Here is a 27,595-nt window from a genome sequence, read left to right as displayed (position 1 = left end):
TTTGGTGAAAATAAATGAAGAACTGAGCGTACTTTGCATTTTGAATGTTGGGTCAGCCGGGGTGAGGCAGCTTCAACATCCACCCGTATCAGCAAATGAGAAAGGGCAACACCCCAAACAATACTGATGGGGTGTTGAGAACCAGCAGGAGAGTTTCAGCTGGCTGGCACCCAGGGCATGCCATACGGTGTAAGGGACAGAAAGCATCCGTTGCTTGGAGTTAAGTATTTATCACACACTCCCACATCTGAAGTGTCCCACAGCTTATGCCCATTAGGCAGCTCAGGGGGAAATGTTTGAACACCCCATGGTGAAGTGGAAGGAAACCCCTGCTAAATGAACAGATCTGCGATGTTGATCAAGTTCATAACACTCACCAGAAGCCTGCGTTTTTAATTTGTGAACAGTTTCCACATCCGCTGACTATGCTTGCCTTGATCACGCAGCTGTGTGAACATCTCTGCAAACCCCCAACTATCAATCAAAGGGCAATGACTAGAATTTTAATCAAACGCAGGAGCTCCTAAATAGAACAGAGAGGCCTCCAGTTTGAAAGGTGCAGCAACGTTGACAATGCCTTGAAGCTGATCGCCAAACCTTTAAGGTCTATTGCAGCCTATCGTGAATGCCATAAGAGAGAGGGTGTCACCCATACCTCAATCTGGGCATAGTATTTGGTTCTTGTAGGTACATGATAAACATTCGCTGAATGAATGAATGAATTGATTAATTAATTAATTAATTAATTAAGCTAATTCAATATATATTTCAAAAATCCTTTACAAAATCCAACACTTGAAGGGTAAGACATTGAAGACAGATGATTCAACAGTAATGGATGAAAATCAAACACAACACACACGCATACACACATTTTGCTTTCATTTTTTTTTAGCTTGACATGAGAGAGAAGCCCAAATGTGTAATTCAACTGTTAAATGAGCTAATGCCATCTCAGCCCGAATTGACAATAACGAATAAACAATATAGGATCTGGAGACATGGTTCAGTGGTTAAAAGCACTTGTTCTTGCAGATAGGACCAGAGTTCAAATTCTCAGCCCCGCCATGGTGGCTCGCAACTACCCAGATCTCTAGTTTCTAGTGATTTGGTACCTTTTTCTAATTTCTTCAGGCATCAGGTATATATGTGGTATACAAACATGAATATGAGAAAAAAATTCATGCATATAAAATAAGACAAGTAAATCTAAAAGAAAAAATTAAAGAAAAATCATATGTCCAGAACATAAGAAAAAATGGTTTTTCTGCATTTAGAAAAATCAACTCATGAGACCATATCTAGAAACAGGAGACCTAGATGCATATGTCAGAAAATAGATCTTGGCATAGTGGTGAGTGTCCAGGACTGATGTTGCATGGCTATCAATGGAAGAGCCGAGTAATCTCAGGGAATCCATCAGCAGGACAGACACTTGAAGCCATGCTTGGTCACCTCACCATTTTGGCCGGAGCAATGCCCTAAGCCTATCTATCTCTGATGTGTGAGCAATTGACAACTTGTCTACTGTTCTTGTAGACCTAGCAGTCATTACATAGTTTAAGGGCACTCATAAAAAGAAAAAAAGGAAAGAGAGATGGTAGGGAATCTTATCCATGTTAAAAAACAAAAAAACCAAAAAAAAAACAAAAACTAGTTCTTTTTCCTTAGAGTTGGTTCTAAAATTTAGTGGCTCTGAAGAAAAGAGCCTTGGTTTTATAGGGATTGGAGTTCTAGGCTTCGCTGATTTTGAGCTTAGAAACTGGCCACTGGCGTGGAGCTACCCCTGCCTTGCTCTGAAGTTGCTCCATCTGAGCACTTGAAGCAGGAACGATCTGCATTTTGCTTTTACATTACCATACATTACAATGGAACAAGATGTAGCACATAGTCTGTATATAATAAATGGTTGGTTTAACTTTTTAAAAACTGAAAGATGCTAGAGATAGCCACCAGTAGCTAGATTCAAGAGAGACTGTTATAGCCACTGGTTCTAGAACCTTCAGTGGGAGCTCACCATCAAGGTACCAGGACTTCAGGTCCACCCTGGGATACTTGGCCAGCCTACTGCTCTGTTTGCAACCCTGTCATGCATAGTTAGCACAATTTCTTTGGATTCTCATCAGAAAGGATCCCAAGTCCTGAGACCTGGTACCCAGGCTCTCAGTTCTTGGTCCTTTTCTGCCTAACCTCCTGTTTCCCCACTAGAGCCTACTCTGCTCTGTACAGTTACTCTGTCTTTCTGCACATTCCCTCATGTTCTTCCATCTGCCTGGACCATGCATGCCAGGCAAATTTAAAACACTGAAACAAAATTTTAAAACTCTCCTTTTATCTACCCAAAATAACTTTCCCCAAATTCCCAAGTGGGGTCCATTAATGTCCCTCTTTGTATTCCCACGGCACCGAGGGGCTATCCTAAGTTGAAATGTCTGCCTCCCTCAACAGGTAATCGGTTTTCCAAAGGTGGTCCATCCTGCCTTTCATGGCTAGAACCCTGAATTCATGGCAGCGGGCACCTTAGATGTTCACATGGTCAGAAATAACAGGGGAAGTCAGCTGCCCTTGACTGAGGAGTGTCCAGGCATCAGGGGTCACACTTCCATAAAGGGGAGGAGATCCCTAAGATGCGTGAACCCAGATGACAAGCAGCACCAGTGACAGCTGCCAGAATAATCACCTAAGTCTCCTTTCAGACTTGGAAAACTAGAATAGTTCCATTAAAATAGTAATAATAATAATAGTAATAATAATAACTCCTTCTGAGCGCTAATGTAATGTCCTAAGTGGATGATTTTACGCCACTCCCGTGAGCCCTGAAGTCTCCTCTCTTAAGTCTTCAAGCTGGTCCCACCTCAGCTTACATCAAGCTTTCCAATGATTACAGTTAAATAGTGACATCCGATGCAAAGCCTTACAGAGAGCGAACATACTAAGCAAACACGTTAAAAAGCCGTTTTATCCAGGCTCCTGAGAAAACATGTCAGTAACAAGGAATGGGATCAGTGCCTAGGATGGACAAGAAGGGGGTGGGATTTGAGCATTTTGGGATAGAAAACTTGCAAATGCTTATGCTTCTACTATTAGACAGGCTAGTGAGGGGCAGCCTCAGAGAGCAAAGCAACAAGGGGCAAAGAAAACTCAGACTCTAGAACAAGAGCCGGGGCCCCATGAGCACAGCAGTATTGATTATAGAGTCCTGGGTGCCGGGCCTGTGGTTCCAGGTTTCTAGGGAATCCTTTCTTCCTCTCATGTAGATCCTGATGCAGGCTGATTGGGCGCCAAGTTTTAGAGATCAATATGTAGGGATATAAAGGATAAACCACATGAACTGAAGTGAGTCACAGAGGCTGCCCCTTGCCCACTAACACATGGCAAGCCCACTTCCCATTACTATGGGACTTGGCAAATTTTCTTAAGAAACCAACTGACACATCATTTCAGGCTTGAGGGCCTCATGGTTTCTGTTGTAACTGCTCAAGCCCCACCATTATGAAAGGAATGTAACCAAGATGTTGCACAAATGCAGGAGCATGGCCAAGTCCAGTGTTTACAGATTAAAAAATTAGAATTTCACTTCATTTCCACATGCCGCACAGCATTCTTCTCTTCCCATTTCTTCAGCCCTTTAAAGGCATAAGAACCATTCCTAACCCGGGCTGTGAAAAAGGGAGTCACAGTCCCCTGCTCTGCTCTATGTAAACACTCCTGTTTGAACTCTTATCTATGTATTTCTACAGCCAAGGGCTGGAAAAATAGCCCAGTACCTGGAAGATTCTCATTATTTGTCCATAATGAGTTGGTAAACTTAACATTCATTTCATAAGACTATATAAAGAAAAGCGTATCTCACAAGCCTGATTTTCCTTTTAGCCATTCTCTATGGAAACGTTGAGTGCTGAGTGCCATTTTGAATGCTCTCTAATTAGTTTGGCAATATAAGCCAAGGCTGTAATAAATGTCCATGATTATAAGAAGTCAGTGAGACTCATGGAGTCTATAGATAGAGCTGGAGGAGCGAAAGGCACACGTCACTGCTCAAGAACCATCTGGTCTACCGAATTGGCCAGCTGTCTTGACAATGACTTCCAAAACTTTCCATCTTGAATGACACTGGTCTCTATCCCGGAGGCAGAGACATAGGCGACACATTGGAATCAGAGTTCATCTTTTATATATGTATCTATTATATATATATATATATATATATATATATATATATATATATATATACATACATACATACATATGTATATATGTATATATAATATAGATGTATATATATAATGCATACATAGCTTTCTTTTTTCATGAAAAATTGGTGTGATTCTCATGGGCATTGAACCTTACATAATTAATCATATTTTGCTTGTTGCTACAGCACTAGGAAACTAAAGTCAAGTTACTATCCCAATCACAGAAACTATATATTTATCTTTTGATTATATTGATATTTTCCATGGTCAAAGCTTTTATTTTCAACTATATTAAGATATTTTATAAGTGGTTGGTAGAACAAGACTGAGATATCAATTAACTCACTAATCTTAGTAACTAAGTTCATAAAATACACTTGACAACTATGTCAGCAACATGGTCATACCAAGATGAGTCAAATAAAGGCCTTCTTTCAAATGTCCTTTCTCAAGTCTCCCATGTCTCTCCATATGTTTCTGCTCTTCATCTGGCTGTTAGCATCTTGTTGCCATGGCACTCATTATTTACACAAACAAGGAGCAAGGGAAGAATTTCTGCCCACTTCCTGACAGCGATTACTTAGAATTTCAGGCCAAGAGCCTGTGAGTCCAACTCTGTACACCAGAGATGGTGAGGGAGATAAGCCCAAGCCATTTAGTCTGCATTCTGAAGCTGGGAGACTCAAATTTTTAAATGCCTAGAAGAGTGGAATAAGCTAACAGTATCAGGTGATTTTTCTTATCCATTTAGCCAGCTGGTATTATTAGAGCATATAATATAATATAATATAATATAATATAATATAATATAATATGACATGCATAGTATAGTATAGTATAATGTAATATATTTAATATAATTAATATAATGAACCAACCAGAATTCAGATAACATTTTAACTCTTACCTTTTTGTAAACAGGAAACAGATCTTTTAAATACTGTTTTAGGGGTGTGTGTGTGTGTGCCTGTGTGTGTATCTGTGTTGTATACATGTGTGTATATGGTATGTACAAGTGTGTGCCTCCCCACCCCCACTACCATGGACAGGCATGGAGAGACTAGAGGAAGACATTGGGGGTGTCTTCCTCTATTGCCTTTTGACTTATTGCCTTGAGACAAGGGTCTCTCACTGAATCAATAACTTCCCATTTCGGCTAGACATGCCAGCCAGTGCGTTCCAAGGATCTGCCTATTAAAGCTCACGGCCTTGTCTAGTTTTTTCATATGGGTGTTGGGGATTCGAACTCAGGTCCTCATGCTTGCACAGCAAATGCTTACCCACTTTACTGTCCCCTCAACTGAGGACACAGATGTTTAAACATCAGAGGGATGTTAACTGTCATTAACACTATTGACAGGTAGAGAGCATTCAGCTGAAGTTTGCCATCACTAATAGTCAGAATCCCAGGGAGCCTAGTGAGAAAGACTCCAGCCCCAAGTCTCACGGGTGTCATGCGCGCTGAAATCATTCCATATTCTTTCCTTTCACAAATGGGGAAATTCATGCTCTTCTGCTTTGGAGACAAAGCCTGGCCTGCACCACAGGACTACTCTCCTAAGAGAGGGCTGCTCTCCTAAGAGATGGCTACAGGGCTGCTCTCCTAAGGTCTTGGCTGGAAGCCACACTGCATTCCTGGTCCTTCTGCCTTTATTATGGAAACCAGATCCCCATGACTGTGCTCCAATAGGGAAGAAAACTGGGTGGAGATGTAAGCCATGGGCCAGGTAAAGGCTGCTGCTAGTGGTGAGAGGCGCAGCCCAGCATCCACCAAGTGTGTGTCTGCAAGGCATTGGTAGTTAATTTTTTATGAAACTGGCCAACGGTCTATAAATTTAAAATATAACTATAGAAAATCAGAATGACTTTGGGAGGATTAAAGCTTGATCAATTATACTTTGGGATAGGGCCAGGGCATGGTGTCATTAATCAAATGAAAATTTTCTTTTTAACATGGAGAAAATTTGCCAGGGTCCTTAGAGGGTTTTTTGTTGTTGTTGTTGTTGTTGTTTTTTGTTTTGTTTTGTTTTTTTGTTTTTTGGGGTAAGAACAAGGAAGTTCTCAAACAGGATTCTCATGAACAGGATTTTAGAAACAAATGAGTATTGTGATCATTGCTAAAATGTTTTAAAGGGAAAGATTATTCCAAGTGTTAAAGCTCAGAACACACTTCAAATGCAGAATAGAAACCAAGAGAGCAAGGGGTTCATCACAGAGGTGGAACAGTTCAGGTCCCAAGCCTGAACCTCAAACAGAGAGAAGCCATACACAGGGGAACCGTAATGGTCTTCCAAGTCAACACTCATTTGAGAGTTCATTAGGACTAGACAGCATGCTGAGTCAACCCATGTGCCTTTGTTCCTCACAAATCAATTGGTTAGATGCTATTACTGTGCCACCCCACAGATGAAGAAGTCCAGAGAAGGATATGAGTGACATTAACCTCCACGCACCACAGCAGTGACCATCATCAACTGCTTGGGATCACATGTCACGCCCTGGGCAGAAAGAAATTGAATTACTCTGCTCACACAGCTTGGTGAAGCCTAGCCATAGCCCCCTGGGGTTCATGCTAAGGTTACTCCTTACTCTACTCAATAAAGTTGAACAAGCTGTCCCAAGATCGGCTCACAGAAAGTAGGCTCAGCGGAATGACGGGGCTCCATAATTTACACTGTTGACATTCATAAGCAATGGGAGGCAAGGGTTGCACAGTCTCACCTGTGGAATCTAAAAAGAGTCCAACTCATAGAGGACAGAGCAGCCTGGCAGTGACCACAGACTGGTGAGGAGAACAGGACGTGGCCGGGACAGTGCTGCTCAGCAGACACGAGGTCTCATTTAGACCGAGGGAACAGGTGAGCTCCTGCATGGCATGGTGATATCTGTGAGGAACCATGATGCTTGCTTCAAGTTCCCAGAGTCAGTTTCAAATGCTCCCACCTCAAAATTGGACGTGTGTGAGGTGATGGACAGGACCTGGCAAATCACCCTAGACTGTAACATCTTATAGTACCCCACAAGTAGCTACAATGATTTTTCAGTTAAACAAATTTGGGGGGTGTCACAAAACAGCAAGGGTAAAGAAAGTCCCCATTTGCAAGCCTTTGGCTCTTTAGTAGTGAAGACCCAAGCTACTGGGTGGGATTAGGGAAGGAGTTGCCTTGGCAACCCGTGGGGAACCAAGATTAAGCTAGAGGAAGCCTAGAGCTGACTCTGGAGGGTCACATTTGCTGTGTTGTGTACGGCTCACTTCGAGATACGATTGTAATTTATCACAGTAGAAGCAATATGTGTATTGCCTGGAACAACATGCTAAGTGGGACAGTAAACCAGGGGAGGGTTGTGTGCCTGGAAGACTCAGGGGCAGGGAATGAATGAAGGGGTTAAAGAGGAGAAGAAAGTAGAGATAAGCAAAGAGAAATACATCAATTCCCTCTCACGGTCAGACAGGTATAACACAATATAAGCAAGGTCATGGGGATTGTCCCTGTTAGAAAATGGGGCTGAGAGATAGCTCAGCTCATTTACCACATGGTGCACAAGCATGAGGACCAGTGTTCCATCCTGCAGAACATACATGAATGTGTGTGTGTGTGTATGTGTACTGAAGCTTATGCCTATAATTCCAGTGCTGGAGAAGTAGAGACAGAAGGTTCCCTAAGGCTTTCAAATTAGCAAGCCTAAATGATTTATTGAGCTCTAGGCTCAGTGAGAGATCCTGATTCAAAAATCTAAGGCAGAGAATGATTGAGAAATACAGTCATTGTCAACCTGTGCCCTCTACACACATGCCCAAGTGCATCGGCATGAATGCATGCGTACACGTGCATGTACTCACTGGTACATGCACATACAACATATGTGTGAGGGTGTCTTTCTACATGGAAGGCAGTCTTTTATTTGTTAATAGTTAGTGAATGTCTGCTGGAAGTCTGTGGCCACATCTGGATCATTTTGATGGATAAACAGGGAAGCCAGGCAGGAACAATTATTTTGTTAATTGTTCATATTTCGTGTTTCCAAACTGAGCCAACTTAAAAATGTGAATTATGGCCCCACACATTGAAACCATCAAATAAGTATAAAGTGCAATGAATATCATTTCTGAACATATTGGGTTTTTTTTTCCTACAATCATTTAAAAGTATGATCTCTCTGTTTACCTAACTTTGGAAAGTCAAACCTGTGCCTCACTCTAGTGAATTCTTTCCTGACCCCAGGCATGAGAGACGATCACTCACTGGCTTAGTAACTGAATGGCCATTAAATAGAACGGTGGAGAATCGACACCTACAAGTCAAGATGGAGCAGTTTTGTCTTAAGACTGTACATGAGCAAGTGCCACCTGCCAAAAGCAAAGACTGAGAGTTTAGATGACATGGCGGTAGCTGCCCATCACTCTGGCTTTGAACCTCTCTCAGTTCTCTTTGTTTCCCATCCCTGATGAAAACTCTCTCAGCTACTCTCTCCTCATGCTGACAAACAGGAAAAAGAAAAGAAAACACAATACCACCTAACATCTCTCTTACATAAGCCATGCCCCTCCTCGCTGCAACCCACCAGGAAAAACTAGAACTCAAGGGGCCTTGATGCTTTTATCAATGCCACTCAGTGTCAAGGACAGGAAATAAAAATATGTTTCTTTTCCAACTCAAATACAATACCCCTTGTGAAGCTGCTTTAAAAAAAAAAACTAGAAATAAAAGATTTGGGGAATATTTCAGGTGAGAGATACTCATCAAAATATTCCATTTCGCTAAAAATATCTCCAAGTTTTTCTTAGCCCAAGTTTTTCCCACTGCACTGAACTTGATCGTGATTAATCTGTTTTGCTCCTTTGTAGTGGAAGGAAGCTCTGAAGTCATCACAAAGGAGGTAGCTCCTGAGCTGTCCTGTGGGACCAGAGTCCCTATGGGCATGCGTCAGGCCAGAGGGTTGTTTTCAGAACAGGTGGGAGAGGGAGGAGAATAATGCAAATGACTGCATCCCCATCACCTGGCAACCAGAGTTTACATCAAAGACCCAGGAGGTAACTTTGACAAGCTGAGGAGTCCCTGGAGGCTACACCTAGGATAGCACAATGTCCTCTGTCCTCTGCTCTAGCATAGATAAATGAGTCCCTTCACTTGGGAAGCCTAACCTTGCTGATGACAACGAGGCTGACCTAGCATTCAGCGGTGAAGGAGGACAACTGGAGGGGTTTGGTGTCTAAGGTGGGCTCAGACTCACAGCTCCAGTAAAGGAAAGAGACAGATAGTTAGAGATGCATGCATATGATGCCAACAGGGCTTTGGAGAGCAGGGTGACCTTGGTAACAGAAAGCTAGAGTATTGCAGGGCAGCAGAGGTTCCTCCTGGCCTCCTTCGTTCTTTAATGGCTTCCTCTCCTTGCCATAGCAATCTCCTGGGCCCAATTCCTCTCCTCAACGCGAGCAAAGTAGATGACAGCTAAGTCTGTTTCAAGTTCTGCTAAGAAAAACTGCAGGGTTAAGAAAACACACACACACACACACAGCTTAAAATATCACACTACTAAGTTTTGTTTTGTTTTTCATGTTTCCTGGGCACATATACATACACACAGAGAAAGATTGCTGTTATTCAAAGGGCTCAAGAATGTTCACAGTCTATCAGGTTGTTGCTATGTTCTTGAGCTCTGTCGCCAGCTGCTTCTGCTCTCTAACAGGCCATAGATTTATTTCCGAGCAGTTGATCATTCAGTCGGCCAATTACAACCCACAGTACACCACATAAAGCCACCATGATAATCACGGGTCTGTGGCTGACCAGGCTTGGGGAACATGGGTGGGCAGTCAGGCACACTAATTCACTGGGTTACTGGCAGCACAAAAGTGTCCCCACGGGAAAAGAGGTTGAATTCCGGGCAGAAATATAAATGTGACTATCTGCAGAAAGATGTTTTCCACGATGGTGAGTTCCTCGATGTGCCCGGCAAATCTGTCATGAATGCACGAAAAAGAAAGGGGGGGGAGGGAAGGGGAGGAGAAAACTTAACCAGACCTTGTGGAATGTCAAAATGATAAAAATTAATTACAAAATAAATGCATGCTACACACTTCTTAGAAAGGGGCAGATAATCTTTGTATCATCACCATCACCACCATCATCACCATCATCACCATCATCATCATCACCACCACCATCATCATCACAGACTGACAACCAAGATCCCAATATCCCAAATGGCAGCACAGCTCTGAGGCTGAGGGGCTTAACAGAGGATCTAAGGTCTGAGTGAGAGAATAACATTGGTGACAACAGCCCTTCACATGTTGTTCATTCAATCATGTTCATAAAGAAGATGCAACAACTATGCAAGCACATGCCAGTGTGCTGTACCGCACACTAGCCTTTATCCTAGTGTTCAAGGAAAAAGCAAAATCTTCATTCACGTCAGGGCGAGTACCATAGAACTGAACTTTAGCTGTCATGTGTATTGAGCTTTCTCGAGTTCATGAAAACCCCAACTTTCTAGTTCAGATACAAAACACTATCTCTACAGGAATACAGAGAAGACCTTAGCACATTCAAACATAACTCACCCTTTCTCTGAAGACCCACAAAGGTGGCTGGGACCCTGTAATCATATCCTAAACTAGGGGTAGGGATGGGGGTATCTTAAAGGCCCTCATTGCTGTGGTGGGAATCAGGTTTGTAGACTCTCCAGAGCTCCCTGCTTCCACTTCAGCCAAACCAACTGGACCCCTTGAGTTTCTCCACAAATTTCCAACATTTGAAGGTAGAAACAGATTCTGTGTGTTTGACAGCAATGTCGTCACCTGTTGTGGAGCAATGAGGAGCTGTGGAGAAGTAGTTCAGAGGCAGTAGCTCATGTGGTATAAGTGGGCGAGCTTTGCCAATAGTAACATCATTCCTCCAGCCAGCACCTGGGTGCTCCCTACCTTGGGCATCAAGCACCACAACTAACATGCCACTAAACATGCAAAGGAAGAGGTGAGGTGAATTCTGGGGCTGATGGACACACAGATGAAGATGAGGAAGTTTCTGGTGGTAATGAGTGGAGACTGATATCACCATGTCTGCACCCTGCTGTGGCTCTCTCTATAAACAGACCTTAGAGCCTTCTTTTTGCTAGACCTTCCTCAATACCAAAGGCCAGTTCCTCACCTGCATTAACCATTAATTCATGGTTATCACTGGGGAGGAGAAGCTGTGTGTAAAAAATGGTCCAGTTTGATACAAAGAAGTTTTCAGGGAGCTGGTCTCCAAAGGATACCCCAAGGAAAGAAAAGGGTTCATGAGAAGAGAAGAAGAACCCCCAGGTTGTGTGTAAGGAACAAATAAAACAGCTCCCAACAGGAGATAGCTGCCCTTGCCCCTTCAGCTACCTGCCCAAGAGTACCTTTGTGTTGGATGAGTTTAGGCATAAGTAGTCTAATGATGTCACCCTCTCTTTGGACATAGTTTTGTGAGCACTGTGACAGGGATGGCTGGTCCCTGTGGTCTGCTGAATTCTGCTTCCCTAAAGAGCTCACTCAGACATTATGAGTTGTAAGCTCATCACAGAAATGTAGCAGAGATTGGAAAAACTGGGGAAGAATGTCTTGATAGTGCAATCCTCTCTGGAACTAAAAACAGCAGATCCATTTTGTGTGTATGTGTGTGTTGAAATCTACTGAAAGCAAGAGCTTGTGTGTCCTCTAAGTTTATATTGATAAGTGGACATAAGGTCATATACATGGCAGAAACTGGGTCCTGAAAGCCAGGAGACCCAGACCCTTATTTAAAAATACTTTTTCTGGGACATTGAAAAAGAGGAGCATAATTCATGTATTCTGTATCTATATATTTACATGTACAATTATATATCAGCATATATCTTTTAAAAGATAACATGTGGATGTTTACAGTCAAAACTATATACCATCAGATATTCTGAGCCTTGAGGTCGACCAGTTGTTTTAGGCACACTCACTAGAGAAGAAAGTGACAGATCCATGGTAGGCATTGACATCCAAATCTCTTAGGCATGGTTCTACGTGGGATTTTCTTCTTCACACATTTGATGCAATTAGCTTTCATCAAATCAAGATATTAACAACAACAACAAAAAAAAAACATACTGATGATAACAAATGCTCATTATTTCTTGAGAGTCAATGGATCCCTTGGCTCTTATGCATGGGAATTGGTAATAGGTAATTCTTCAGGATGATTGCAAGAAGTAGTCCGTGACCTCTTTAGCTCTTGTTTTCAAGGTATGAGGATTCATATCTAGGAGGTTTTCCTTTCTTGCTGTTTATACTCACACTGATGTAAAGGAGACACTCCAGGGCTTATGGAAACGCACAGATTGGTCTCCTTCATAGCAAGACCCAATGTGAACACCAGGATGGAGGGATGTCTGCAAGACGAAGTGGGGAGGGGAGGAGGCATGTCCCTGTGTGCATTTATTTTAAGAGAAGAGAGGAATTAACTTTAAGGGATTATAATTGAGTCAATGTCAGAAAAGAGCAGGGGTATTTAAAGGGAAATGATGGAAAGGAACAGTCAGCTCTTCCTTTTTCCTTCCTCCCCGTCTCCCTTCCTTCCTTCCTTCCTTCCTTCCTTCCTTCCTTCCTTCCTTCCTTCCTTCCTTCCTTCCTTCCTTCCTTCTTCCCTCCTTAACTTTCTTTCTCTCTCCCCTGCTTACTATTTCTCAACTTTCTTTCTTACCGTTCTACTCAAATCACTGTCCCCCTAAAAGTCTTTACCAGCTAAGTAGATAGTTAGGTGAATAGGTGAATAGATATAAATCTGTAAACTTGTTTAGGACTTTGCCTTGATGGAATATTTTGAACACAGAAACCTCCTCACATTGGCTCAATCTACATACATGTAATCAATCACATGTCCAAGAACATCCTAAATCTTCCTGTACTTCTAAGTGAAAATCTAGAAGCAGCAGTGTGGATAAAAATCAATATCTTGGAAACTTCAGTTTTTCAGGGAGTACAAAAATTCAAGCTGAACAAGGAAGATGAAATATGATTCTGTCAGAAACGGTTCTAGCAGAATGAGGACTGGAGTGAAAGTCCCAAGACATATACTGACGGTAAATTGATTCAACCAGAGCTGTGCTCTGGCCCAGAGGAGTCAGGAAGCAGCCAGTTAAGGCAAAACAATTCCAGACCACTGCTCATCCCACAAGGATGACTGAGGTCAGGGTCTTAGAGGTCAGTCTTGGGTTCAGCCCTTGGAGAGGCAGGGAAACCACAGCAACTTTTCAAGTTGTACTCTTTATGGTCTTTGGGGGGACACAGCCAACATCAGCCAGGGGGCTGTTTACCAACAGTGTCTTCCAGCACCTCCTTCAGAAACAACTATAGAAACCCCTGCCAAAACTTACATGAGAAGCAAAGAGAGGAGACTGAGTATAGCCATGTAAAACATGCCCCAGTCATTTCGTAACCTCCAGCTCCTTGCAGGTGGTTGCTGTGGAAGAAATGACTGCTTACAGAAAACAAAGCCCAGGAACCCATCCAGCCACCAGAAAGAGAGCAGAGGGAAATTATCCACTGCTCTCTGAAACTCACAGGGATGCCTTGCTCGGTCTGAGCCCTATGGTGTCAAGGAATAAAACCTTCACAGAGAAGAGGGAATGGGGTCAGGGGCAAGTACAGGTTATTGGAGAAGGCATTCAATGTCAAAAAGGACACACTGTATTCAAGTAGAGCTCTACAAACTGGAGAAGCCAGATAGAAATTAGTACATCTAGCATACCCAAGAGATGTGAGGGTCTGGGTTCTGGAAGGAACCAAATACAAGCTCAGTTGCCAAGGTAGTAGCAGAAGCCATGAAAGCTGGCCTTCATCAACCTACCTGCCCAAAGCTGTGCCTTGGGATCCTTGGAACCAATAACCTAGGGGTCATCCTGTTCTCTCCTTTACATTGTTTTCCAGGACAGTTCAGTATGCCATTCCATACACAGACCCCACCCTTCCAGCTGCCTAGGAACCCACAGAAACAGGGTCCTTCTCAGTCTACTGGATATTTCTTTCTAAAGCCTCGGGGAAAGGGTCATGGAGATAGTTCGAGATAGTTTCCCGGCCTGATTAGTTGTTGGCACCTTACTGTCTGCTACACCCTGCAGGGTTTAGACAGCAGCAGACATCGGGGTGAAACCGGAGGTGGCTGCTTCCAACACTGACCACCTGACATTTGGTTTAGTACCTAGGTGCAGCAAGAGTGCAGTCAGTATTCGGGGAAGATCAAGGAGTACACATACAATGTAGGAAGATTAGGAGGAATTCACATACATGTGTGCATACACACTCACACATATACACACACACACACAATCCCCTTTACTTGCTCATTCTCAAACTGTCCTTTCTCCTGGAGAAAGTTTATTAACAGAACATTTGTGCTTTACATTCAGAGCTAAACTCTCAAAGGATTCCAAAATATTCTCAATAAACAATCTTCCTCCTCCTTCTTCTCCTCTACCTCCTCCTCTTCTACCTCCTCTTCCTACTCTCTCTCTTATTCTTCCTTCTCCTGCTTCTTTATGAAAGTCAAGAAGACAGTTATTGAGCCCATTTTATGGGCAAGTAAACATGGGCCTCAAATATCTAAGGAATCTGCCAGGATATGCGGCTAAGATATGTATTCTGAAAATTCAGGGTTTCAGATTTGGCCCGACAGCTGTATAGAAGAATGTCAGCCACTAACAAAACACACTGTCACCTTCTGAAAGATAGATTTTATGAAAGGCTGGGGGTTATGAGGAATTGCGTTCCATTTGTTCAGCAAATATCTACTGAATATCTATGTACCAGGTGCTGAAAGTGCTCAGGCTGGCATTGGACCTACATGGCTCTGTTCCCGCTGTTTCTGTAGTTACTATGCATCTTATCATCAAAAGGAGAAGCTGATGAATATGCTACTCAAGGCAACCTGGAAAGCAGGTTCTCTTTAATGTTCTTCCCAAGGAAACTTCCCTTTAGCTTTTCCTAGGACTCTCAAAGAACCATCCTGGGGATATGCAAGAGGCTAGAGAGATGGATGACTGGGGACCCGAAGGAACACAGGGAAGTGTATAGCATGAAGTCACAGGATCTGTTTCTGTCCTAATGCATGTCTTTGCATGTCTTCCTTCCCCGACTAAAAGGGAGGACTGAAAGAGCGCTATGGATATCCGTATCCCTTCTTTAGCTGGGTAAACTGGAAGAATAATGGCCATCCCTAACACTCAACAAACCTTCAGAGAAAGCAGGTTGCTGAGAGCGGCTCACACCCATAGGCAGACTCTCTAGGTTCCAGGCAGCAACTTCAGGTAGCCCCACTCATGCAGTGCAGAACCAACAGCCCCTTCTTCCTGCTCTGCTGAATCAGCCAGGCTGGAAGGATCCAGTGAGGACGGTTATAGCCTCTGGAGATATTTGGTTTAACTTGGCACCACGAAGGAAATAACAGTAGTTCAGGGAGAGAATAAAAATGAGGAGTTGGCAGAATAAAGGTGATAAAAATAGATTTTTTCCAACTACTCGAAGATGAATCATTTTGTCACAGGGATTCGTGAAGCTGTTTCAGTTTGGTTTTCGATCCAGCCCCATAAATTTGATGAAGAGAAATTTCCTTCCCTCGATAGCCAGTGCCATGAAGTGTTCAGCGTTCAGACAGCTTTGACGGGGTTTTATTAGAAAACCTCTCAGGGTTACCCTCCAGTCCTTTCTATGCCTGCTATAAATACAGATTGTGACTGATGGTCAAGGACCAGTCGGGGATGCAGCCCTTGAATCCAGAGCCACTGCCTTTTCCTCCCTGGCCAGTTTTCTCCTCAATTCCTTTTGTTGCCAGAAAAGGAGATTTTTTTTACAACGCATAGCAAGGCAGCTGAGACAACAGAAGAGTGAGAGAGGTCTCAGGTGAGAGGTACCTCCTGTATGTGTAGACACATCCCTCATGGCACCAAACGGTGCAGTATTGGGGTCCACACATTGCCCCACATTGCCTCCTTCCTCCCCTGGACATCGATCATAGATACTTTCCAATAACAGATTTACTCACCCCAGCATGTCCTCATACTCTGTACTGAGCTCCTGCAGACCCACACAGGGAGGTGTGTGTGTGGGGGTGCAGCTCCCCTCCTGTGAGCCCCTCACAGCAGTCCAGATGTTCCTACATTCTCTTGCCCAGCAAGATCCTCACTACTATGGAGCCCTGCTTGGAGCAGAGCAGGCAGGCTGCAATAGCTGGAATGCTGATGTGGAGGGGAATGAAGTGTGAGAGAGCTGATTGCCACACCTATTGGGAAAGGAGGTGGGGATTCCGATCCCTCCAAGGAAGAGGAGGCAACACCCCCAGGGATCCAGAGACCCAAATACTATCTTAAAAAGAGAACATGGTGACAGCCTGTAGCACACAGTAGGCTTGCAATATTGTCAGCCATTCTGGAACTGGACTAAAATCAGTGTGACTGGTCATTAGGCTTCAGGTTCCAAGTCTGAGACAAACCAGCTGCAGTGTCCCGGGCCAGTTATCACCTTCTGAGCCTCAGTTTCCCCATTTATAAAACGATAGTGTTGTTAAACAGGTAGAGGGCTCCTAATCCTGCAACCATGAAAATAAACACAAGCTTAAGAAATAAGAAGCACTGCTATGATTTACTGGAAACACACCATCCGCCATCATCTTAGGCATGTAATGTGTGTCAGCTTGCTTGGTCCCACAACGCTGAGATGAGATTTATCAGCTTTTATTTTGTAGACGAGGAAACTATCACAAGCTCTCCGTGAATCCCCGTGATCATAAAAGATCATCATATCCATTCAGTGTTTTGAATTTAAATGGTGGCATTTAATCTCTGTGCCTGGAATTGAGATGACATCTGAGAATTGAATCCAGCCCTGTTGGGTGACTAATGTGTTTACAGTCTCTGCTGGTGTAATTCTGAGATACCAGTATTTATGGTTATAGTCGCTCTCGCTACTGCAGAATCCATTTTCCACCTGTTGTTTTTTATTAAAACTCCATAAAGACCATGAAATATTTCTTTGTACAGATTCTAAAAACAGGGTCCTGAAATATGTGAACTGAAATGCTGTGTGTGGATTTACTGTTTGGAATTTTCAGGTGCCATAAAACACAGTGTTTACAACCAATCTATCACTTATAAAAAGTTTATTAGATTGATAGGCCGGCGGACTCTGGTATCCTGCCATTTATTGACACCAATATATCCTACGGTGCACTTATTAATAACTCCTGTGTTTCCACTCTTTCCTTGCATTGCACCCTCCTTTATCATTATCAAGTTTATTGTCATTTACCCTACTTTTTAAATAAAATATTTTAGAGAGAGTTTTTTTTAAATATACAGAAGAATTGCAAAAAGAAAAAGAGGTTCAGTAGAGCTAAAATCTCACATCTTAGTGCCTAGGATCACCGTGGCAACTGGCAAAGAGATTCTGGCTGAGTGCTGGAAATTAGAATCCGGGTTTCAACTCTTTGATACCATCTAGGATAGCACATTACACATTCAGCAGGTCAGGACTTACCTTGTTTCTGAAACTTGCTTTTAAAAAAAAAAAAAAGACCTTGGCAGTTGTGCAGAACACTGTCAGGAATCTTGTAGACTGTTTTTCTGCTTGAGTTTGCCATTTTTTCCCTCATGCTTAGCTATGTGAGGAGGACCATTAAGGTTAAGTCCTATTTTTACAACGTTGTATCCCTCACCCTGCTTTTGTTCTCTTCTTCTTCTTCTTCTTCTTCTTCTTCTTCTTCTTCTTCTTCTTCTTCTTCTTCTTCTTCTTCTTCTTCTTCTTCTTCTTCTTCTTCTTCCTCTCCTCCTCCTCCTCCTCCTCCTCCTCCTCCTCCTCCTCCTCCTCCTCCTCCTCCTCCTTCTTCTTCTTCTTTTAACTTTATATGGGGGGTGGGGAAGACTGTCTGACTATGCTTTCCAGGCTGGTCTTGAACTCCTAGCCTCAAGTGATCCTCCTGCCTCCTCTCCTTGGGTAACTAGGACTACAGGGTTGTGCTGTTGTGCCTGTTAGTCATCACAGTTTTAAAAACTTTATATTTAAGTCAAACAAAAGCCTTAAGGCAGTGGTTCTCAACCTGTGGGTTGAAACCCTCTAGGGGGTCAAACAACCTTTCTACAGGGGTCACATATCAGATATCCTGCATGTCAGATATTTACATTACACTCCATAACAGTAGCAAAATGATAGTTATGAGGAAGCAACAAAAATAATTTTATGGTTTAGGGGTCACCACAGCAGGAGGAAGTGGATTAGAGTCACAGCGTGAGGAAGGCTGAGAGCTACTGCTTTAAGGTAGGCAAAATTGAACTCTGGAAGAGCAAGTTAGATATCAAGGCCTTTACTTGGTTATTGTATATTATACACTGTTGAGAGGGTGAAAATGAGAAATTAATGTTCCATTTTTAGATCAATGTAGAACCAAGCTTCTAGCAGGAAGCCACTTAATGATCAGATAGGTGTCTAACAATTCTTTTGAAACGCCGGCCAAGACAAACTTCCTATGAAAACAGTCTCAGAGGAAGACGCACTGGAAGGGCAATGCTATCCCAGCCAAGCATGGTCTACTGCTCGTGCCTTCAAGTGGGTAGGGACGTGTTTTTGTTCTTGTTAAACTGTAGAAACCCCGTGAACTTGAGTGGAAAGTCATTTATAAGAATTAGTTCCACAGAAATTTCTTTATGCAAGCCATGCCTATGAAAAACAGGTAAGACAAAGACCAAAACACGTGTCCCTGTTCTTGTATGTTTTCCCTCACAGATCATACTTGAAGCTTTTATTCCCAAAGGGGAAGAGCAAGGAAGTGATGTAATGTCACAGGCTGCTGAACTCTGCCCAGGGAACGATAAGGGAAAACAACTGAGCTCTTTCTTCAAAGAAAGATTTGGGTCCACCCCCACCCCAGAAACAGGAAGAAGAAAAAAACCTAAGGGAAGATAAAAAAAACCCAAAAAACTTACAGGACTTTTATATATAACTCCTGTCTTTGTGGGGACACAAAAACGATCATGGAAACATGTTAGGAAAATAATCAATAGTGCACAGAAAGGCTATCAAATGTCAGCTAGTGACTCCAGTCACTTAATACATATGAGTAAGAATCTAGGTGCTTGGCTGGCTTACCCACTGTTATGGGTTAAATTGTATCCTCCATCACGTCCTCCTAACCAACTCCTTGTAACTCAAAATGTGACAGTATTTGACTTTAAAGAGGTCATTACATCATAGGAGATCCTCTGCGTGGACCCTAAGCCAAGCTGCGATGGTGTCCTCCTAAAAAGTGGAAATGCTGACACAGACAAGCATGTAAAAAAGTACAAAAGGATGGCCACTCAGAAGAAACCAGGCCTCATCCCAGCTTGGATCTTGGACACTCATAGCCCTTCAGAATTGTGGGAAAATGCATTTCTATTGCTCAAGCTACCCATCGTGTCATCATAGTAGAACAAACCAACACACTCGCCTTCCACTAACAGTAAAAGTCATGGGATAGCAGCCCATAGAGCATCAGCCAGGTGGGTACTACCTAACAAGCTGTTAGGTGAAGGACTTTCAAAGTCTCCATCTGGCATGCTTTCAAAGCTAAGTCCAACACTTCATGACTTCTCCAGTAGCTTCAAGTCCTCTCTCTCTCTCTCTCTCTCTCTCTCTCTCTCTCTCTCTCTCTCTCTCTCTCTCTCTCTCTCCCTCTCTCTCTCTCTCTCTCCTTTTTCTTGTGTCCCTTCAGGACTTGTCAAGCACACCCAAAGATAAAAACTACAATCAGAGGGAGGGATTCAAATTTTGTGGTTATAGGAAAGGAAATCAATTTGGTTTTTGTGCACACTTAAGCATGAAGATTTAATGTCAGAGTTTTTCATTCACTAACAGAGTCAAACTTTTCTCATGTCCCCCCTCCAGGTTTCAATCTAACATGTCCTTTACCCTGCCAGACATCTGCACATGACCGTCTCTTAGAGACAGCCAAGTCGGTGTGTCCAGAACAGAATTGATATTTGTTCTTGGAGGCCACTTCTCATTCCCCTGTTCCCATGATTCCTATTAAGAACATTAGCATGCTCCAAGTTTCTCAGGTCCCAAACATAAATGTCATCTTCCTAGCATTATTTATTGTGTTTTACCAAGTCCAACATGTACAAATTTTTAACATCTGAAATAAAGTTGCGTCTTTCCATTGCTGGTGCCTTACCGTTGTGTCATAGTTGAGTTGGCAGGTGGCTTTTATTAGCTAGACCCTTACGAATGCTATGTCTCATAAAATGATGGCTTATTGTGTTTGGAGACAAATTCTGTCTTCCCATGTCTGTTCCCCTTGGCCCTTCATCTAGGCTTAGGTGTGCATCAACTCTCATTGGGATTTCTTGTTTCCTAACCAACTGATGCTTGGTTTCTTCCCATAGCTGGCTTCCTACACTTGTAAAGTACTTAAATCTGAACTGTCTCCCCAGAGTTCATGTGTTCAAAGCTTGATCCCCAGCGAAGTAGTACTAAGAGGTGAAACCTGGGAGGTGATTAGATCATGAGTATACTACCTTATACATTGATGAAGTCATCACTGAATAGGTTATTAAGAGGTGAGGCCGAGAAGAGGAGGAGACAGGTTACTACAGACATGCCATTAACAGAAATGTTTTCACCAGTCTTTTCTCTGTCTGTTTGCTTCTTGGCTGCCATGAAGATAGGTGTCTCTTCTGCCACACACTCCTACTTCTGTAACTCTGCCCCCATCAAGCCCCAAGTAATAGAGCCATCCAACCTTGGACTGAAGTCTATGAAACTGACCCACAATAAAATCTTTTTCCCTGTAGGTTCTTTGTCTCTGATATTTATTCACAGTGATGGAAAGCTAGAGAGCCCCACATAGCTGCAGAGTTATCTGCAACACAGAAGTCCTTTGCTTTCAGTAGGTCCAACTCCACCAAGATGGGATTTCTGGTCTCAATGTGCTCCTTCTGGTTCACTTTCCAAAACAATGACTTCTCTCAGAGACCCTTAGCTCCAGATAAGTCATATGGGAACACTGGCTGCTCTCAGATAGCATCTAAGCTCTTCTGGCTTGACCTTATACACTCCCAACAAGAAGATCCTTTCTACAACTCTGATGTGACTTGTGTTCATGGGAGCGCTGGTCACACCTCACCTTTCCAAAGCAGATCTTAATCTCAAGTCACCTTCCTTGGTCATCCTTGCATATTAGACTTCATTAGCTTCTCGGTAGCTTCCTCACTGTTAGACTTGTTTCTTTGCCTCCTGGGAGGACGACCTCTAAAACTTACGGGTTATGACTTATAGCAAAAGCAGATTTGTTCTTGGAAGACAAGAGAGAACAAACCATCTCTTCTTGGCGCAATGTGAACCACCTCTCCCCCCTCCCCCATGCCAAGGAAATAGTACCAAAAAACAAAACAAGGAACTAAGTTGGATCCCATACAAGAGGCTGTACCAGAAAACTGTAATCTTTAAAATGCTATGACCCTATGGTCATGTCTCTTGAGGTAAATATTATTTGGGGATTTTTCTACCCCACCTTAGATCATCTAGTTCCCAAATAAAAGACGCAAAACCTTTATATTTACAATAAGCCTTAAAGCATTTGTGCTGGGAAGATATCAACCCTCTATAATATTTTGTCTATTTCTCTGTCAATATTTCCAAGATATCACTTGCCATGTTACGCCTGGGCTGATCCTACTCTAACTGGCTGGCCCTTGTGGCCAGGTGCTCACAATCCACCTACTCCATGGTGCCTTCTTCGTCCTCCTCTTCTTTCCCTGTGATCTCTTTCTCTCCCCTCTACCTGTGACTCTCCAACCAGGTAACTGAAAATCTACCTACCTCCATTCCCTCCAGTAATTGGCTGACATAATTTTTCTTTTTAACCAATAGTTTTAAATTAAGGAGCAAGGTTTGCACAAGAGCTGGTATACTTGAGAATTCACTCATAGCATACATAGCCACAGATCAAACCTCAGTACATGTCTCCAGAAGAATAAGAATATTTACAGGTTAGTAGAAACGTTCCTCAGCTTACAAAGGGAATAAGTCCTGACAAACACATCATAAGTTGAAAATCCAATGAACACATCTACCTCACCAAACAGCACACCCGGGGACAAGGCACACAGTAGGGTGGGAGTATGATGTTTACTTATGTGTGGCTGACTGAAAGCTGTGACTCCTGCTGCTGATTCAGGATTTAGAAAGCCATACTGTGCATCTGCAGCCCAGGAAAATATCATCAATGAATAGATCCTACTGAAAGGGCATCACTTTCACATCATAGTGAAGTTAAGAAGGGGTGAGCCAAGCCAAGTAGAGAGAGAGTGTATGCACAATAATGTCAGCCTCTGTGACAGGTAGAGTCCCACAGCTCCCAAGGACTGCTCCTGGTATTCAAGTCCTTACATACTTTCCTGGAGTGTGGGGTTGACTCAGTGTCTTGCTTTTAATTACATGTATGGCAGAAGTGACAGAGTGCCACTTCAGAGATTAAGGTATAAAAGACAATAGCTTCCACCTTAAGCATTTGTCCTCCCTCTCATCCTTCCCTCACTCCTTCCTCTCCCCTCTCCACCTCTCTGCCTCTCTCTCCCTCCCCCTCTCTCCTTCTTTCCTTCCTTCCTCCTCTCTCTCCTTCCTTCCCTCTCTTCATCCCCTCCCTCATGAAAGAGACTCTGAACTAGCAACTGCTCTAAGCCTCGCTCAGGTTCCTAACCCATGGGAATTATGTGATAACCAATGTGGTTTTCAGCTACTGAGTTGGGCCAGCCATTTGTAACACAGCAGTGGATAATTAATTCACTTTCCAAACCAAGAAAACCCAAATCGAGATCATATGTGCCGGATAAGTACCAGGAACACAACCTCTTATCAAGTCTTCTGCCAAAAGAACCTGGACAAGGAGACTAGTGTGTCAGTCTTATCTAGGCATATTATTGAACAGCAGCTAAATGTTGCACACTTGCTCTTATGTATGTATGGCTAATCGGGAGCTGTGGCTCCTGCCACTGTCAAGATATAGAATGTCATACTGCATAGCTCCATCCCAGGAAAAGATCAAAGCATAGAGTCTATTGAACAAGCATTACTTTCAGACTATGGTAAAGTTAAAAAAAATGTGAATCAAGTCAGTCCTTGAGTGTATGTACAGCTGTTATCCCTGGTGATGTGCAGATTCTTTTTTTTTTTTTTTAAATCAGAAAGTTTAATTATCATTCAGGAAAAAATGAGTAGATAACTTTCTCTGAAAAAAAATGTTGATTCTGGGCTGCAGTTATTACAAGGGACAAGACTGCCTGTAAGTTAAATTAACTTACTTTCTCATCAGATAATGACAGAAAGTCCCATTTCCAGTATTATAAAGATACATGTGGCCCAAAATGGCTGAGAATAAATACAAAACAAGAAAGGCAAAAAGCAGTAAAGCTAGGGCATGCATTGGGCTCCAGGAGAAAAATCTCAGAAATACCCCAATGGCAACAGGGAGCAATCAGCTGGAAGCCGCAGCTCTTCAGTCATCTTTGTCTTTCGCTCCGTGCTTCAGGATGCCTGTGAAGTCAATGTAGTTGAAATTCCCCCTTTTGTCAATGGGGGCCTCTCTGTACAGCTCATCCACCTCATCGTCTGTGAAGCGGTCGCTCATGGTGGTCAGCAGCTCCCTCAGGTAATCCTCCTGGATGGTGCCTGTGGCTTCCTCATCAAAGCAAGCGAAGGCGTTTCTGATGACGTCCTCGGGGTCAGTGCCGTTCAGCTTCTCCTCAAACATGGTGAGGAACATGGTGAAATTGATGGGGCCCGGGGCCTCGTTCATCATGGCATCCAGGTATTCGTCAGTTGGGTTTTTTCCCATTGGAGCCAGAATGTCGTGCAGGTCCTCCTTGTCAATGAAGCCATCCCGGATCTGGTCAATCATGTTAAAGGCCTCTTTGAACTTCTGGATCTGGGACTGGTCAAACATGGCGAACACATTGACATTGCACACTGAGGGCTTCTTGGTGGTCTTGGTCTTTGCCCTTTTGCTAGACATGGTGGTGGTTAAATCCCTGCTCAGCTGCGAGAACCGAGAGTGAGCATCTCTGAGAAGCTCCGCCTCCGCCACCCTCCCAGACTTTCTAACTTTCCAGCCTCCGGAGCATGGCCACTTGACATGCAGATTCTGATAGCTACCTCTGCGTCACTGGTCATTAGACTGCTCCTTTGACCTATCTAACTCACTGCGGAAAAAAAGCCGTCATCATTTGACACACCACATTCATTATGTAGCCATATCTTTTGGTTTGGGTCATAACTTAAACGTAATCTGGTTCCTGAAGAAACCTGGATGGGAGAGATAAAATGTAGACTAGAACATAGGCCAGGAGGAGCCTGAAGAGCCTCTGTTATCACGTGCTTGTGTTCCATTCCATACGCATCTGAGAGCTTTATAAAAGTAGAGGAAAAGACAGGGCCCAGAATGGTCCGCACTTTTACGAGCAAGAGCAGCACACAGCCAGAAATGACCTGGGAGACATCAAATAAATTACCCCACTCCCCAATTAATGTTCTATCCTTCAAGGTAACACAAGGCTGAATGGACCAAAGAAAGAAAGAAAGAAAAAAAACCCACAAAACCAAACTCACGTTTTTGTTGCTTTTTCCCTCTACCGTCTGTACTCTTTTATGTATAAAGCCAGTAAAATGCTAACAACCATCCCAGCTACAGCTTAGCCTTGGCACCGACCTTGCCAGCAGCGTATTGAGCATTCCTTCTGTGTACCATGTGGGAACACAAGCAAGGCTTCACATGCCGTGCCAGGGAGGAGGATAAAAGAAGATGTGTCATGAAATCCCGTTCTGGCTGAGCGACTCCACAAGATCAATTCATTTCCCTCAGTGAAACATACTGCCTTCACAAAGAACAGTCAGCTAACCGGGTCTCGCTTGTCTCCCCCACAAAGAGCCTGGCCGTCGGAGTGGCCGGATTGCATCGTGCCGTGACCATCAAGAGCAGGGCTGCAGGCACAAGACACCAGGATGCAGTTCCAAGTCAACTCTCCTTCCCCATCTAGAGTGGGGATGCTAAGTCTTCTTGTCCCTACATCTTTCTTGTACCAAATCAGAATCCTAGGTTAGGACAGCTGTGTCTGGCTAATGTGATGGGCACTAAGAAAGCCTAACCATTAGTCATAGCATAAAAAAGGTGAGAAAGAAAAAAAAGGCAAGAGCTAGAATATGAGTCTGTACAGTCTGGTTGCTGGTAGGGGAAGGCTTAGAGGAAACTAATGTGCAAAAAATACATGCGTGCGTGAGACAGTCTCTCTCTCTCTTTCTCTGTGTGTGTGTGTGTGTAAATGCATGCATATACACATATGTGTGCAAACAGAAAGGAAAAGAAAGACTGAATTTTAGAAAGCTCTGTTGCTTCTGTTGAGTGAAAATATTATGTTTTTTTAAAATAAAGTCTTTAGCAAAACTTCCTGATATATGAAAAATCAGTTTATGTGTATGAATATTTGCCTGCCTATATGGATATGTACAGTGTGTGAGCCTGGTGTGTATGTATGGAGACCAGAAGAGAGGCCAGATTCCCTGGAGCTGGAGGTACAGGCAGTTGTAAGCCACTGTGTGGATGCTGGAAGGTAAACAAGATTCTCTATAGAAATCAGCAAGTGCTCTTAACCCCTAGCCACCTCCCCATCCCCAGCAAAGATTTTTAAGGCTTTCTTATTATTATGGGTTGTCAGCAAATACTTTACTGACTATGATTTCCGAGATGTGGCCACATGGGGCTTGATTTAATAGAGCCGACAGGAACATTTCATTTAGAGCCCATAATTCCCTGCCTTGAATTCATCCAGTGATCACATCTGAAAAGAGAAAGGTGGTGATGTTCTTCTAAAACCACTGAGGTCTCCTTGGAGGTCAAGGCTTCCAAGCAAAGGCTCAGAGTTTTATAGTCAGGTCTGCACGAGGAGTCCTGGAGGAGTCAATGTGACATGGTAGGAAAGCACGTACCTGAAACTGGGCTAACCCAGCTTTAATTTTAACCCTGCCTCTTACTGACTGGAGAGCGAGAGCGCATAAGATTGAGTGAATTGTGGTTTCCTGAGATCCAGCCAGGGTCCTACACTGATGACATCTCAGAGTGAGTATGCAGCTTAAGCAGCCAGTCCAGTGCTGCCCCTGACACAGAACAGACCTTTAATAACATGAGTGTGAGCGTTCTGATAGCCACACCCCTGGTTTTCTCACTGTCTGCTTTCCCTCCCTGGTAGCCTGAAATAATGACTTCAATTGGAGTAGAGTCAAAAGCAAAGATCTTGCTCAAACTCGCCTACAAGATGAACTGCTGGAGGAGAGTGAACATTCTAGAAACTATGATAGAAGTGATAGGGTATCCACCTCCAGCACAAGGCACCCCTCAGAATGGTCTGGGTGCATGAGAGCTCACCTCCAGGTAGGTTCTACAGGAATCTTCTCATTGACGGGTGGACGCCCCTACACTTGGGGGGTTCACATTTACTCTCTTGCCCTCTTCCTAAAAAGATGAAGTTTGAATAACTGTTTTCAACAGCTTCACAAACCTACCTTTTGTCTAAAACAACGTGCTTATTCTCACAGCCCAGAAATCTCTTCAGCCCTCTCACCATCTGTCCTGCTCTGACCTCTCCCCAACAAGAAGACGTCAACCACTCCACAGACGCCTCCTGAAGGCTTCCACAAGTCTGCAGAGTTTCTGGAAACGTCAAGTTCAACTGCTCCAGGAATCTTAGCTTTAACCATATTTGAAACAGTATCTTTGGCTAGAGTAAACCGGATCCTTTATGAAAAGAAATTATATCTGGGTAGGTTTAATGTGGCTAAACGTTAGTCTTTGCCTTTCCACTTGCTCAAAGTATTAAAGTAACTTGCCACTCATCTGCTGTATCTTCAATTGGGAATACTTGGGTAGACAACAGAAGAGGGGCTGAGATTCAGCAACTATCTCAGTGTTCACTGCTTGTCTAATCTAGAGCAAATAATCTTATAAACCCTCCATTATATACTATGTCTTTATCTGTGTAACTACAATGTCTTTCCACCTGTGAGCTTTTTCACTCAGATCAGTTGCATCCTTGTGGTCTCAGATACCAAGCCAAATGAGTACTTTAAGATAGTTGTAAGAAGGCTCAGGAGCGGGGACAGCATCCCCACAAACACCCAAGTAGCTCTATTTCTAAGTTAATCTTCCCGTATGCATATGCGAATGGCTGTCAACATATACATCTCAGTGACCAAAGATTAGGCTGTAAATTCCCACAGTGAGCAAGGCTTTGGGGGTGAGATGGCCTTCAACATCCTTTCTAATGACCAGTAACTTGAACTTCAGGATATGACTTGATTGCACAATACTGTCAAGCTGACAGACTGAGGG

General features: G+C 43.3%; 1 protein-coding gene and 2 pseudogenes across 15 annotated transcripts in view; 1 reads left to right on the top strand and 2 right to left on the bottom strand.

Moving 5' to 3' along the window:
* Limch1 (LIM and calponin homology domains 1) overlaps positions 1-27,595 on the bottom strand; it is a 331,238-nt gene that overhangs the window by 137,314 nt on the left and 166,329 nt on the right. The window lies entirely within an intron of this gene.
* LOC110294085 (elongation factor 1-gamma pseudogene) lies at positions 10,000-12,066 on the top strand (annotated as a pseudogene).
* LOC110294418 (myosin regulatory light chain 12A pseudogene) lies at positions 23,494-24,288 on the bottom strand (annotated as a pseudogene).

Source organism: Mus caroli, unplaced genomic scaffold, assembly GCF_978045245.1.
Source record: "Mus caroli unplaced genomic scaffold, Mus_caroli_1 scaffold_4, whole genome shotgun sequence".
NCBI classification, from domain to species: Eukaryota; Metazoa; Chordata; class Mammalia; order Rodentia; family Muridae; genus Mus; species Mus caroli.
The sequence above is the reverse complement of the archived record's forward strand: the minus strand, read 5'-3'. Positions and strand labels throughout refer to the sequence as shown.